We start from the raw sequence: 16,079 nt of genomic DNA, 5'->3' as shown, positions 1-16,079 counted from the left end.
TGCTGCTGCTGCTGCTCTGACCTCACCAGGCTCCCTGCTCCCTTCCTCCCAAGAACAAATGTTCCATCCACAGCCCTGCAGGACTGGGACAGCCCCCGGGTGGGAGGAAGAAAGGGAGAGTGTGTTTCTGTGGCCTCGTTTTAACCTCTTCACCACCAGAGGGGCCAGCACCGCCATGCAGAGCTTCGCAGAGTGCCTTAGGCCTAAGGCCGCGCTTATAGTGACGGCGACACGACCGTTGACATCGCCCATCGCCACTAGCGAAAGTTAAACTTTAGTTTTAAGCGACGTCACTGGCGACAAGGCCAGTGACATCACGAAGGGGGCGCGGGCAGCGCTCTCTGATTGGTTTAGAGATAGTCACATGTGGCGGCTGTCTCTAAAAAAAAATCAAATTTACCCGGCTTCAAAAATTTTGGTCGTGACATTGCTCTGTCGCGCTTACTAGGCTGCGCTTATAGCGCCGGCAACAGCGATGTCAAAACAAATGCATTGCCGCCGTAACGTGCGCTTATAGTAAGCGCGACGCGACGGTGCGACGGCTTGGTTGCGATCGCTGGAAGTCATCTCAATTTGATTTTTCCAGAGACCGCAGCCTGACGTCGCGTCGTCGGCTCTATAAGCGCGGCCTTACTGTGTCTGCTCCTCTGCACATTACACTCCCACCTCTCCTACTCATTTCATGTCTCCTCCCCTCCTTGCTGTCTCTCTGTTTCCTCCTCCTACTGACCTTGCTGTCTCTCCTCCCCTCTTTGCACTCCCTCCTGCCTGATGTGCACACTGCTCACCATTCCCTTCTCCTCATCATCCTTCTGTCTCCTCCTCTCCTTGCTGTCTCGGTCTCCTCTCCCCTCCTTGCTCTCTCTCCTCCAGCATACCCTTCTCCTCTTTGCACGCTCTCCACCTCTCTCTTTGCACTCCCTGCTTTACTGTCTCCTCCTCTCCTCCTCATCTCATCTGTCTCCTCATCTCATCTCATCTGTCTCCTCCTCATCTCATCTGTCTCCTCCTCATCTCATCTGTCTCCTACTCATCTCATCTGTCTCCTCCTCTCATTGCTGTCTCTCTCTGTCTCCTCCTCTCTACTCATCTCATCTGTCTCCTCCTCATCTCATCTGTCTCCTCCTCATCTCATCTGTCTCCTCCTCATCTCACCTGTCTCCTCCTCCCCTCTTCATCTCATCTGTCTCCTCCTCTCCTACTCATCTCATCTGTCTCCTCCTCATCTCATCTGTCTCCTCCTCATCTCATCTGTCTCCTCCTCTCCTACTCATCTCATTTGTCTCCTCCTCTCCTCAGTCTCCTCCTCTCCTCCTCATCTCATCTGTCTCCTCCTCATCTCATCTGTCTCCTCCTCTCCTACTCATCTCATTTGTCTCCTCCTCTCCTCATCTCATCTGTCTCCTCGTCTCATCTGTCTCCTCCTCTCATTGCTGTCTCTCTCTGTCTCTTCCTCATCTCATCTGTCTCCTCCTCTCATTGCTGTCTCTCTCTGTCTCCTCCTCATCTCATCTGTCTCCTCCTCTCATTGCTGTCTCTCTCTGTCTCCTCCTCATCTCATCTCATCTGTCTCCTCCTCTCATTGCTGTCTCTCTCTGTCATCCTCTCTACTCATCTTATCTGTCTCCTCCTCTCCTACTCATCTCATCTGTCTCCTCATCTCATCTCATCTGTCTCCTCATCTCATCTCATCTGTCTCCTCCTCATCTCATCTGTCTCCTCCTCATTTCATCTGTCTCCTCCTCATTTCATCTGTCTCCTCCTCATTTCATCTGTCTCCTCCTCATCTCGTCTGTCTCCTCCTCATCTCATCTGTCTCCTTCTCATCTCATCTGTCTCCTTCTCATCTCATCTGTCTCCTCCTCTCATTGCTGTCTCTCTCTCTGTCTCCTCCTCATCGCGTCTGTCTCCTCCTCATCTCATCTGTCTCCTCCTCTCCTACTCATCTCATCTGTCTCCTCCTCATCTCATCTGTCTCCTCCTCTCCTACTCATCTCATTTGTCTCCTCCTCTCCTCATCTCATCTGTCTCCTCGTCTCATCTGTCTCCTCCTCTCATTGCTGTCTCTCTCTGTCTCCTCCTCATCTCATCTGTCTCCTCCTCTCATTGCTGTCTCTCTCTGTCTCCTCCTCATCTCATCTGTCTCCTCCTCTCATTGCTGTCTCTCTCTGTCTCCTCCTCTCTACTCATCTTATCTGTCTCCTCCTCTCCTACTCATCTCATCTGTCTCCTCATCTCATCTCATCTGTCTCCTCATCTCATCTCATCTGTCTCCTCATCTCATCTCATCTGTCTCCTCCTCATCTCATCTGTCTCCTCCTCATTTCATCTGTCTCCTCCTCATTTCATCTGTCTCCTCCTCATTTCATCTGTCTCCTCCTCATCTCGTCTGTCTCCTCCTCATCTCATCTGTCTCCTTCTCATCTCATCTGTCTCCTTCTCATCTCATCTGTCTCCTCCTCTCATTGCTGTCTCTCTCTGTCTCCTCCTCATCGCGTCTGTCTCCTCCTCATCTCATCTGTCTCCTCCTCTCCTACTCATCTCATCTGTCTCCTCCTCTCCTACTCATCTCATCTGTCTCCTCTCCTTGCTGTCTCTCCCTGTCTCCTCCTCTCCGTGCTGTCTCTCTGTCTCCTCTCCTTGCTGTCTCCACTGCCATTAAAATCCTCTCCCCCCGTGTTTCCTCGGTGAGTGAGAGGCCGCTCAGTCCATCACAGAGGGGGATGTATCTATATCTTTATTTATATAGCACAGACAGTGTACTCCAGCAGAATCCGTTCTGGAAGTAGCGTTGGATAGTGAAACCGTTGTAAAGTGAGTCCCATGTTAATCAGTGGCGGTGAGCGTTGGATAACGCATTCTGGCGTCAGATAACGCATTCAGGCGTCAGAAAACGGCCCATAGGGTTGCATTGTAAAGCGTTGGATATGCCATTCGTTGTAAAGTGAAACGTTGGATAACGAGGACTGCCTGTAACAGGGAGTTATAATAATACAATAGTCACAGCAAAGTCAAATCCCTGCCCCGGAGAGCTTACAATCTAAGAGGTATGTTGGGAGAGTTACAGACACAGCAGGTGAGGGAATAAGTGCAGCAGATGGCAGTGCTTGGCCACAGTGGGTGGCAGGAGTGACTGTGGGTGTGGGACAGTAGCCATGAGTCCTGGCTATTGGGATGCTTCTTTTGAGAGGTGAGTTTTAAGGTTGGTTGTTGTTCTGACTCCTGCACACTGTGGCAAGTGCAGTTATCTCCCTCCCCGCAGATGCACACAGAGTCCTTCTTTTCCTTTGTGCTTTTATTGTAAAAAGGAACAATAACACAAAGGGGGGAACTGGGCAGGTGGCAAAGGTGAGGGAGAGGCAAAGGATGATAGTTTTACCAGGAGATGGGATAACTGACTGCTCCTGAAGGCTGCTGGTTCCAAAACAAAGCCATGCTTTCCCGTCCAAGCAGGAACAAGTAATGGGATAAACCAGCTGGCAGGGGCTAGCAGAGTATAGCAGGGGCTAGCAGAGTATAGCAGGGGCTAGCAGAGTATAGCAGGGGCTAGCAGAGGATAGCAGGGGCTAGCAGAGGATAGCAGGGGCTAGCAGAGTATAGCAGGGGCTAGCAGAGGATAGCAGGGGCTAGCAGAGGATAGCAGGGGCTAGCAGAGTATAGCAGGGGCTAGCAGAGTATAGCAGGGGCTAGCAGAGGATAGCAGGGGCTAGCAGAGGATAACAGGGGCTAGCAGAGGATAGCAGGGGCTAGCAGAGGATAGCAGGGGCTAGCAGGGGCTAGCAGAGGATAGCAGGGGCTAGCAGAGGATAGCAGGGGCTAGCAGAGGATAGCAGGGGCTAGCAGAGGATATCAGGGGCTAGCAGAGGATAGCAGGGGCTAGCAGAGGATAGCAGGGGCTAGCAGGGTATAGCAGGGGATATCAGGGTATAGCAGGGGATATCAGAGTATAGAAGGGGATATCAGAGTATAGCAGGGGATATCAGAGGATAGCAGGGGATATCAGAGTATAGAAGGGGATATCAGAGGATAGCAGGGGATATCAGAGTATAGAAGGGGATATCAGAGTATAGAAGGGGATATCAGAGTATAGAAGGGGATATCAGAGTATAGAAGGGGATATCAGAGTATAGAAGGGGATATCAGAGTATAGAAGGGGATATCAGAGTATAGAAGGGGATATCAGAGGATAGCAGGGGATATCAGAGGATAGCAGGGGATATCAGAGTATAGAAGGGGATATCAGAGTATAGCAGGGGATATCAGAGTATAGCAGGGGATATCAGAGTATAGCAGGGGATATCAGAGGATAGCAGGGGATATCAGAGTATAGAAGGGGATATCAGAGTATAGCAGGGGATATCAGAGTATAGCAGGGGATATCAGAGTATAGCAGGGGATATCAGAGTATAGCAGGGGATATCAGAGTATAGCAGGGGATATCAGAGTATAGCAGGGGATATCAGAGGATAGCAGGGGCTAGCAGGGTATAGCAGGGGATATCAGAGTATAGCAGGGGATATCAGAGGATAGCAGGGGATAGTAGAGGATAGCAGAGGCTAGCAGGGGATAGCAGAGTATAGAAGGGGATAGCAGAGTATAGAAGGGTATTTAGCAGAGGATAGCAGAGTATAGAAGGGTATATAGCAGAGGATAGCAGGGGATAGAAGGATATATAGCAGAGGATAGCAGAGTATAGAAGGGTATATAGCAGAAGATAGCAGGGGATAGCAGAGGTTAGCAGAGTATAGAAGGGTATATAGTAGAGGATAGTAGAGGATAGCAGAGTATAGAAGGGTATATAGCAGAGGATAGCAGAGTATAGCAGGGGATAGCAGAGTATAGAAGGGGATATAGCAGAGTATAGAAGGGGATAGTAGAGGATAGCAGGGGATAGTAGAGTATAGCAGGGGATAGCAGAGTATAGCAGGGGATAGCAGAGTATAGAAGGGTATATAGCAAAGTATAGAAGGGTATAGCGGGGGATAACAGAGTATAGAAGGGTATATAGCATAGTATAGGAGGGGATAGCAGAGTATAGAAGGGTATATAGCAGAGTATAGGAGGGGATAGCAGAGTACAGCAGGGGATAGCAGAGTACAGCAGGGGATAGCAGAGTACAGCAGGGGATAGCAGAGTATAGCAGAGAATAGCAGGGGACAGCAGAGTATAGAAGGGGATAGGAGGGGATAGCAAGAGAGGACATCCAAACAGTCTCAGGTTTGAGCAGATGGGGGTTGCCAAGGCAACAGGCTGAGAAGGCACAAGGGAAGGCAACATTGTTGCAATTTACACTGAGGAGGCTGGCAGCCTCAGAACAGGGAGCTCATGCAACCTGGTTCCAGGACAGTCCTTATTAAATTAGCAGGGAAAAGGTGCCAGGGAGGCGTAGGTGAGAGCAGGTGTGTCTATCCACCGGTCCAGGATTAGGAGAGAGATCTCCAGCAGCAAGGAGGAGGGGTAGAGAGAGAGGAGGCGAGGGGAGGGTTTGTGAGGGTGCTTTTTATTGGGGGGTGTAGAAGTTGTTGGGAAAGAGGTGTATAATAATTGTGCTGTGTATGGGCACAGGTAGAGGGAAGGAGAGATGAATAAATGTGGTTAGGGGCGGAGTGGGGAAATTGGAGTGAACAGAAAAGTTTACAAAGGAGTGAGGAAACAGCAAACATAAAAAGCAACAGAGAGGCATAATGAGATAAAGGGAGAGAGGTAGGGGGGGAGAGGTCCCAGGTATTGGGGGAGATGAGGAGTAGGAGGTGAGAGAGAGGTGTATAAATCAGGCCTGGGAGGGCATAATGAGATGCAGGGAGAGAGGTGGGAGGGGAGAGGTCCCAGGTATTGGAGGAGATGAGGATGAGTAGGAGGTGAGAGAGAGGTGTATAAATCAGGCCTGGGATGGTATAATGAGAGGCAGGGAGAGAGGTAGGAGGGGAGAGGTCCCAGGTATTGGGGGAGATGAGGAGTAGGTGAGAGAGAGGTGTATAAATCAGGCCCGGGAGGGCATAATGAGATGCAGGGAGAGAGGTGGGAGGGGAGAGGTCCCAGGTATTGGGGGAGATGAGGAGTAGGTGAGAGAGAGGTGTATAAATCAGGCCCGGGAGGGCATAATGAGATGCAGGGAGAGAGGTGGGAGGGGAGAGGTCCCAGGTATTGGAGGAGATGAGGAGTAGGAGGTGAGAGAGAGGTGTATAAATCAGGCCTGGGATGGTATAATGAGAGGCAGGGAGAGAGGTAGGAGGGGAGAGGTCCCGGGTATTGGAGGTGAGGAGTAGGAGGTGAGAGAAAGGTGTATAAATCAGGCCTGGGAGGGCATACTGAGATACAGGGAGAGAGGTAGGAGGGTAGAGGTCCCAGGTATTGGAGTAGGTGAGAGAGCGGGTGTATAAATCAGGCCTGGGAGGGTATAATGAGAGGCAGGGGGAGAGGTAGGAGGGAAGAGGTCCCAGGTATTGGGGGAGATGAGAGAGAGGTGTATAAATCAGGCCTGGGAGGGTATAATGAGATGCAGGGAGAGAGGTAGGAGGGGAGAGGTCCCAGGTATTGGGGGGAGATGAGGAGTAGGTGAGAGAGAGGTGTATAAATCAGGCCTGGGAGGGTATAATGAGAGGCAGGGAGAGAGGTGGACGGGGAGAGGTCCCAGGTATTGGGGGAGATGAGGAGTAGGTGAGAGAGCAGGTGTATAAATCAGGCCTGGGAGGGTATAATGAGAGGCAGGGAGAGAGGTAGGAGGGGAGAGGTCCCAGGAATAGGGGAAGATGAGGAGTAGGAGGTGAGAGAGAGGAGTATAAATCAGGCCCGGGAGGGTATAATGAGAGGCAGGGGGAGAGGTAGGAGGGAAGAGGTCCCAGGTATTGGGGGAGATGAGAGAGAGGTGTATAAATCAGGCCTGGGAGGGTATAATGAGATGCAGGGAGAGAGGTAGGAGGGGAGTGGTCCCAGGTATTGGGGGGAGATGAGGAGTAGGTGAGAGAGAGGTGTATAAATCAGGCCTGGGAGGGTATAATGAGAGGCAGGGAGAGAGGTAGGAGGGGAGAGGTCCCAGGTATTGGGGGAGATGAGGAGTAGGATGTGAGAGAGCAGGTGTATAAATCAGGCCTGGGGGGGTGTAATGAGATGCAGGGAGAGAGGTAGGAGGGGAGAGGTCCCAGGTATTGGGGGAGATGAGGAGTAGGAGGTGAGAGAGAGGTGTATAAATCAGGCCTGGGAGGGTATAATGAGATGCAGGGAGAGAGGTAGGAGGGGAGAGGTCCCAGGTATTGGGGGAGATGAGGAGTAGGAGGTGAGAGAGAGGTGTATAAATCAGGCCTGGGAGGGTATAATGAGATGCAGGGAGAGGTAGGAGGGGAGAGGTCCCAGGTATTGGGGGAGATGAGGAGTAGGAGGTGAGAGAGGTGTATAAATCAGGCCTGGGAGGATATAATGAGAGGCAGGGAGAGAGGTAGGAGGGGAGAGGTCCCAGGTATTGGGGGAGATGAGGAGTAGGTGAGAGAGAGGTGTATAAATCAGGCCTGGGAGGGTATAATGAGAGGCAGGGGGAGAGGTAGGAGGGGAGAGGTCCCAGGTATTGGGGGAGATGAGAGAGAGGTGTATAACTCAGGCCTGGGCGGGTATAATAAGATGCGGGGAGAGATGTAGGAGGGGAGAGGTCCCAGGTATTGGGGGAGATGAGGAGTAGGAGGTGAGAGAGAGGTGTATAAATCAGGCCTGGGAGGGCATAATGAGAGGCAGGGAGAGAGGTAGGAGGGGAGAGGTCCCAGGTATTGGGGGAGATGAGAGAGAGGTGTATAACTCAGGCCTGGGCGGGTATAATGAGATGCGGGGAGAGAGGTAGGAGGGGAGAGGTCCCAGGTATTGGGGGAGATGAGGAGTAGGAGGTGAGAGAGAGGTGTATAAATCAGGCCCGGGAGGGTATAATGAGAGGCAGGGAGAGAGGTGGGAGGGGAGAGGTCCCAGGTATTGGGGGAGATGAGAGAGGGGTGTATAAATCAGGCCTGGGAGGGCAGTGAGGTCTGTAGGTGGATAGCCAGTGTAGGGCCTCACAATGAACACGCTGCACACGCAGAGAATCAGATCAATGATATGCAGACAGATCTGGAAATCCTGCCACAGGATACATAGGAATTCCTCCCAAATCTCCCAGTGACGGTAACCTGGCCTCACACAGAAATCACTTTGCCTTCCTCCTAGAGAAAGGTGTAACCCCTTAAGTGCTGTACCAGGCTGTGCTGGTCCTCTGGGACTATTTAAAAAAACGTGTAGATGGAAACTAATTAGCATGAGAAGCTTCCACTTTTACTTTAAGAAGTGTCACTATGTGTGTGTAACAATAAATAAAGGAGGAACTGTTTGAATATAAGGGACCGGAAGGCTCCGTCCCCGCCCCCTTCGCCCCCCCCCCTCGGCTCTCGCCCCCCCCCCACCCCCATTATCTGAGAGACCAGTGTATTTCTGCGACCCAGCGCAGTCTCAGTAACGCAAAACTGAAGCAAACACAGCACCACATTTATCGGGGGGGGGGGGGGTGCAGCCGGAAGACTTTGACAAGTAACGTCCCCAAGTCCTCATCTCTTTTTCTCCCTCTTTTTAGGGACATTTAGAAGGACAACAGGGGAGATATTTTTTAACCCATTTAATGCCAAAGGTTCCAGCAAACGCATTGCAAGCAAAGCAATACAATAGCATGTATATTAATGCATCGCTGACCTCCGTGTTGGAGAAGGGGTTAAGTAGGGGCAGGTGAGGGTTGCTCAATTTCAATGCTGAATGATAGCGATGGCACGATATCATGCTGCCATTCTAATCGGAAGGAACCCCCAATGTAAAAAATCTCATGTCACGCACTGAAAACCGCCGACTTCACCAGGGGGCCACACAAAGGTGGTCATTGTGTGGCATGACTTACAGGCTCCAAAGGGGTCTGTGTCACCTGTGCTAGGTCAGTTCTGTCATCTGTTCTAGGTCATAGTTCTGTCACCTGTTCTAGGTCATAGTTCTGTCGCCTGTGCTAGGTCATAGTTCTGTCACCTGTGCTAGGTCATAGTTCTGTCACCTGTGCTAGGTCAGTTCTGTCACCTGTGCTAGGTCAGTCCAGTCACTTGTTCTAGGTCATAGTTCTGTCACCTGTGCTAAGTCATAGTTCTGTCACCTGTGCTAGGTCATAGTTCTGTCACCTGTGCTTGGTCATAGTTCTGTCACCTGTGCTAGGTCAGTTCTGTCACATGTAATAGGTCAGTTCTGTCACCTGTGCTAGGTCAGTTCTGTCACCTGTTCTAGGTCATAGTTCTGTCACCTGTGCTAGGTCATAGTTTTGTCACCTGTGCTAGGTCAGTTCTGTCACCTGTGCAAGATCATAGTTCTGTCACCTGTTCTAGGTCATAGTTCTGTCACCTGTTCTAGGTCATAGTTCTGTCACCTGTGCTAGGTCAGTTCTGTCACCTGTGCTAGGTCAGTTTTGTCACCTGTCCTGGGTCATAGTTTTGTCACTCTTGTGGGAGGAACAGGTCACATGGGCCATTAGTGAACTCCCAGTCCTAAAATGAAGCTTGGAGGTGACTAATATTGGTGCAGAGTATAAAAAGATACTGCTGTGTGTATCATCACCCTTCCACTCTGCACCCTTCCACTCAGCACTCTTCCACCCAGCACCCTTCCACTCAGCACCCTTCCACCCAGCACCTTTCCACCGACTCCTCACTCCCTAGTTTCCATATTAAAGCTTCAAAACTGGGATTAACTGATTTATGGGAACTGTTTACAAAGGGTCTTCAGGGTTAAACAAAGACATAAGACCAAAAATAATCATAAAAGTACAAAAAGAGAGATACTATTTCCCAGCCAAGAATTCCAGGAATGAGACGGAAACGTTAGAAAACAGGATGGATCGCGCTGGCTTCCAGCTATACGGAAATTTCCATATGCGGCGGGCTGAACATGGAGATTCCTGCTCGGATTTCTGCTTTTCTGGCCATGGGTTCAGAAAGTGACGAAGGTTCCCCCCATAACCCGAAAGCCCCAAACCATAGCTCCCTTTTTATGTATACAGTCTTATATGAGAGTGGTGGTGCAGGTAGGATTTCCAGGTGGCATACACGGAGCCAGCTCTGCTTGTTCACCTCCCTTGGTCTAAAGAGAATAAAGGAACAGTTCTTGTGCCTGGTGCCCGGGAGAGTGTGATCTATTCCATCATATATACTGTATATATACGAAGCGCAGAGGTATCAATCAAATCACTTTTTGTATCTTTCACCCGAACATTTGTTCAGTTCCAGCTACATATATTGAAGTTTCAAAGTCAGCCATAGAATACCAACAGATTGGATCGTTTCAGGCATGATACATCGCAAATTAGGCTCAATACACTTTATATTGTTTTTATCAGGAGTTTGTGCCGTATGAAGAAAGAAGGTAGCTGTAGATTTCATCTTCGTTGACAAATGTTAATTCCTACAGTAGTTTTCAGTTTTGGAGAAATATTCCCAATTCAGCCCCAATACCTGCACTCTCAGAGCTGCTGCTGCAGGATTGTGGAATACATTTACTAAGCAGTCTTCTACGAGAAGGCACCTTCTGGTGCCAGAAGACATGAGTAGGCTCTGAGGTGTCTACCTGAGGTGTCTTCTTACTGCGCTCAGCAACGGGAAGAGCTAGGTGATGGCACGGTGACGGGCGCTCAGCAACGGGAAGAGCTGGGTGATGGCACAGTGACGGGAGCTCAGCAACGGGAAGAGCTGGGTGATGGCACGGTGACGGGAGGAGCTCGGCAGCGGGAAGAGCTGGGTGATGGCACGGTGACGGGAGGAGCTCGGCAGCGGGAAGAGCTGGGTGATGGCACGGTGACGGGAGGAGCTAAGCAACGGCAAGAGCTGGGTGATGGCACGGTGACGGGAGCTCAGCAACGGGAAGAGCTGGGTGATGGCACGGTGACGGGAGAAGCTCGGCAACGGGAAGAGCTGGGTGATGGTACGGTGACGGGAGGAGCTCGGCAACGGGAAGAGCTGGGTGATGGCACGGTGACAGGAGGAGCTATGCGACGGGAAGAGCTGGGTGATGGCACGGTGACGGGAGTAGCTCGGCAACGGGAAGAGCTGGGTGATGGCACGGTGACGGGAGCTCAGCAACGGGAAGAGCTGGGTGATGGCACGGTGACGGGAGTAGCTCAGCGATGGGAAGAGCTGGGTGATGGCACGGTGACGGGAGCTCAGCAACAGGAAGAGCTGGGTGATGGCACGGCGACGGGAGGAGTTCAGCGACGGGAAGACCTGGGTGATGGCACGGGGACGGGAGGAGCTCAGCAACGGGAAGAGCTGGGTGATGGCACGGTGACGGGAGGAGCTCAGCAACGGAAGAGCTGGGTGATGGCACGGTGACGGGAGGAGCTCGGCAACGGGAAGAGCTGGGTGATGGTACGGTGACGGGAGGAGCTCGGCAACGGGAAGAGCTGGGTGATGGCACGGTGACAGGAGGAGCTATGCGACGGGAAGAGCTGGGTGATGGCATCGGTGACGGGAGTAGCTCGGCAACGGGAAGGCTGGGTGATGGCACGGTGACGGGAGCTCAGCAACGGGAAGAGCTGGGTGATGGCACGGTGACGGGAGTAGCTCAGCGATGGGAAGAGCTGGGTGATGGCACGGTGACGGGAGCTCAGCAACAGGAAGAGCTGGGTGATGGCACGGCGACGGGAGGAGTTCAGCGACGGGAAGACCTGGGTGATGGCACGGGGACGGGAGGAGCTCAGCAACGGGAAGAGCTGGGTGATGGCACGGTGACGGGAGGAGCTCAGCAACGGAAGAGCTGGGTGATGGCACGGTGACGGGAGGAGCTCGGCAACGGGAAGAGCTGGGTGATGGCACGGTGACGGGAGGAGCTCAGCGACGGGAAGAGCTGGGTGATGGCACGGTGACGGGAGCTCAGCAACGTGAAGAGCTGGGTGATGACACGGCAACGGGAAGAGCTGGGTGATGGCACGTGACGGGAGGAGCTGGCAACGGGAAGAGCTGGGTGATGGCACGGTGACGGGAGGAGCTCAGCGACGGGAAGAGCTGGGTGATGGCACGGCGATGGGAGGAGTTCAGCGACGGGAAGAGCTGGGTGATGGCACGGTGACGGGAGGAGCTCAGCGACGGGAAGAGCTGGGTGATGGCACGGTGACGGGAGCTCAGCAACGTGAAGAGCTGGGTGATGACACAGTGACGGGAGCTCGGCAACGGGAAGAGCTGGGTGATGGCACGGCGATGGGAGGAGTTCAGCGACGGGAAGAGCTGGGTGATGGCACGGTGACGGGAGGAGCACAGCGACGGGAAGAGCTGGGTGATGGCACTGTGACGGGAGGAGCTCGGCAACGGGAAGAGCTGGGTGATGGCACGGTGATGGGAGGAGCTAAGCGACGGAAAGAGCTGGGTGATGGCATGGTGACGGGAGGAGCACAGCGACGGGAAGAGCTGGGTGATGGCACGGTGACGGGAGCTCAGCGACGGGAAGAGCTGGGTGATGGCACGGTGACGGGAGAAGCTCAGCAACGGGAAGAGCTGGGTGATGGCACGGTGACGGGCGCTCGGCAACGGGAAGAGCTGGGTGATGGCACGGTGACGGGAGCTCAGCGACGGGAAGAGCTGGGTGATGGCACGGTGATGGGAGGAGCTAAGCGACGGAAAGAGCTGGGTGATGGCATGGTGACGGGCGCTCAGCAACGGGAAGAGCTGGGTGATGGCACGGTGACGGGAGAAGCTCGGCAACGGGAAGAGCTGGGTGATGGCATGGTGACGGGCGCTCAGCAACAGGAAGAGCTGGGTGATGGCACAGTGACGGGAGCTCGGCAACGGGAAGAGCTGGGTGATGGCACAGTGACGGGAGCTCGGCAACGGGAAGAGCTGGGTGATGGCACGGTGACGGGAGCTCAGCAACGGGAAGAGCTGGGTGATGGCACGTGACGGGAGTAGCTCAGCGACGGGAAGAGCTGGGTGATGGCACGGTGACGGGAGGAGCTCAGCAACGGGAAGAGCTGGGTGATGGCACGGTGACGGTAAGAGTTCGGCAATGGGAAGAGCTGGGTGATGGCACGGTGACGGGAGGAGCTCGGCAACGGGAAGAGCTGGGTGATGGCACGGTGACGGGAGAAGCTCGGCAATGAGAAGAGCTGGGTGATGGCACGGTGACGGGAGGAGCTCGGCAACGGGAAGAGCTGGGTGATGGCACGGTGACAGGAGGAGCTATGCGACGGGAAGAGCTGGGTGATGGCACGGTGACGGGAGTAGCTCGGCAACGGGAAGAGCTGGGTGATGGCACGGTGACGGGAGCTCAGCAACGGGAAGAGCTGGGTGATGGCACGGTGACGGGAGTAGCTCAGCGATGGGAAGAGCTGGGTGATGGCACGGTGACGGGAGCTCAGCAACAGGAAGAGCTGGGTGATGGCACGGCGACGGGAGGAGTTCAGCGACGGGAAGACCTGGGTGATGGCACGGCGACGGGAGGAGTTCAGCGACGGGAAGACCTGGGTGATGGCACGGGGACGGGAGGAGCTCAGCAACGGGAAGAGCTGGGTGATGGCACGGTGACGGGAGTAGCTCAGCGACGGGAAGAGCTGGGTGATGGCACGGTGACGGGAGGAGCTCAGCAACGGGAAGAGCTGGGTGATGGCACGGTGACGGTAAGAGTTCGGCAATGGGAAGAGCTGGGTGATGGCACGGTGACGGGAGGAGCTCGGCAACGGGAAGAGCTGGGTGATGGCACGGTGACGGGAGAAGCTCGGCAATGAGAAGAGCTGGGTGATGGCACGGTGACGGGAGCTCAGCAACGGGAAGAGCTGGGTGATGGCACGGTGACGGGAGGAGCTCGGCAACGGGAAGAGCTGGTTGATGGCACGTGACGGGAGGAGCTCGGCAACGGGAAGAGCTGGGTGATGGCACGGGGACGGGAGGAGCTCAGCAACAGGAAGAGCTGGGTGATGGCACGGTGACGGGAGCTCAGCAACGGGAAGAGCTGGGTGATGGCACGGTGACGGGAGCTCAGCAACGGGAAGAGCTGGGTGATGGCATGGTGACGGGAGCTCAGCAACGGGAAGAGCTGGGTGATGGCACGGTGACGGGAGGAGCTAAGCGACGGGAAGAGCTGGGTGATGGCACGGTGACGGGAGAACAGCGACGGGAAGAGCTGGGTGATGGTACGGTGACCGGAGCTCAGCCATGGGAAGACCTGGGTGATGGCACGGTTACGGGAGGAGCTTGGCGACGGGAGGCACTCAGTGATGGCACGGTTACGGGAGGAGCTTGGCGACGGGAGGCACTCAGTGATGGCACAGCAGGAGGCGCTCGGTGATGGCACAGTGACAGGAGGCGCTCAGTGATGGCACAACGACGGGAGGCGCTTGGTGATGGCACAGCGACGAGAGGCCCTCAGTGATGGCACAGCGATGGGAGGCGCTCGGTAATGGCACAGTGACGGGAGGCGCTCGGTGATGGCACAGCGACGGGAGGCGCTCGGTGATGGCACAGTGACGGGAGGCGCTCGGTGATGGCACGGCGATAGGAGGCGCTCGGTGATGGCACAGCGACGGGAGGTGCTTACAAGCCAAATTGCCTGATGCATGACCACGTCCAATGGAAGAAAACTCCTCAATATAAAGTGGGTCGGTGAAACCCACCACACAGGATGAACCACCACAGATACAGCATGGCTGCCCCAGACACCAGAACATTTCACTACCCAGCCATTCTACTAATGGCTTATCAGCACTAGTTATAAGATGTGGAGACAATAAAACTCATGACAGAAGGACGTGGGAATTGAAATACTGATGTATTTTAAACTGCAGGAGAAACGGATTGAATCAGGACTCTAACACCTACAACACATGGTTTGGAAAGTGTCTACAGCCAAGTGACACCATGGACACCTGCGGACAATACTCCTGCCTCATTATACTTCTCCTCTTAACACCTCATCCATGGCTGAATACACCAGAGGACCATACCCCGATACAGGGTGCTAATCTTCTGAACTCCTCACTCAGAGGAAGACCTTGCTGTGAGGAACCTCATGGTCTCTGTATGGAAGCCTCCCGTCTTCAGATTAGAGATCACATCTGATGAAGAGACCTCTGCAGTCTGCAAAGCGTATGCACAAGGCAGCTGTGTACGATTGCTGTGTTGGTCCATTAAAAGGTAACACAACCTATGGAGTATGTTACTAATACATGAGGACGGCTTAATCTGCACATGGAACACCTCTTCCAACAGACAAGCTGGCATCCCCGTCTGCTGCTCACCCAGTGTGACGTGTCACCAGGTCACTGTGACAAATGTCTCTATATGTTTATTGTTCACCTTATTGGGTTGATCATGAGACACAGATCACAAGGGGAAAGCTGGAAATGTGCATATCGGAACGTGGCACGATCACACCCTCGGAAATAAAACCCTCGGAAATAAAACCCTCGGAAATAAAACCCTCGGAAATAAAACCCTCGGAAATAAAACCCTCGGAAATAAAACCCTCGGAAATAAAACCCTCGAAATAAAACCCTCGGAAATAAACCCCTCGGAAATAAACCCCTCGGAAATAAAACCCTCGGAAATAAAACCCACGGAAATAAAACCCTCGGAAATAAAACCCACGGAAATAAAACCCACGGAAATAAAACCCTCGGAAATAAAACCCTCGGAAATAAAACCCTCGGAAATAAAACCCACGGAAATAAAACCCTCGGAAATAAAACCCACGGAAATACAACCCACGGAAATACAACCCTCGGAAATACAACCCTCGGAAATAAAACCCTCGGAAATAAAACCCTCGGAAATAAAACCCTCGGAAATATAAAAAGGAACGAGGCTAACGGGTAAGCGGAGTTATGGGGCGCGCAGAAGGAACCCGGTAACCCGTTTGGGAATTACTGGACCCCACAAATGGTTAGGGGAATATGTTCGGTGATTGTGGCGTGGTTAGTATAGGGTCACACGGGGTTTCTGACCTTTTCTGCTGATAACTCGGTTTTGCCCAATTGGTCTAGATAGAATATCGCTCCTTAGCACGGCTGGCATGGGCACAATATGCAGGCATGGGCACAATATGCAGGCATGGGCACAATATGC

At 53.3% G+C, this 16,079-nt stretch overlaps 1 protein-coding gene across 3 annotated transcripts in view; it reads right to left on the bottom strand.

Moving 5' to 3' along the window:
• The window catches only part of STARD8 (StAR related lipid transfer domain containing 8), a 124,714-nt gene that overhangs the window by 49,683 nt on the left and 58,952 nt on the right, over positions 1 to 16,079 (bottom strand). The window lies entirely within an intron of this gene.

The sequence above is a fragment of the Ascaphus truei genome, chromosome 16 (genome assembly GCF_040206685.1).
Source record: "Ascaphus truei isolate aAscTru1 chromosome 16, aAscTru1.hap1, whole genome shotgun sequence".
In the NCBI taxonomy this organism is placed as follows: domain Eukaryota; kingdom Metazoa; phylum Chordata; class Amphibia; order Anura; family Ascaphidae; genus Ascaphus; species Ascaphus truei.
Note: the sequence above shows the minus strand (reverse complement) of the source record. Positions and strands in the feature narration are given on the sequence as shown.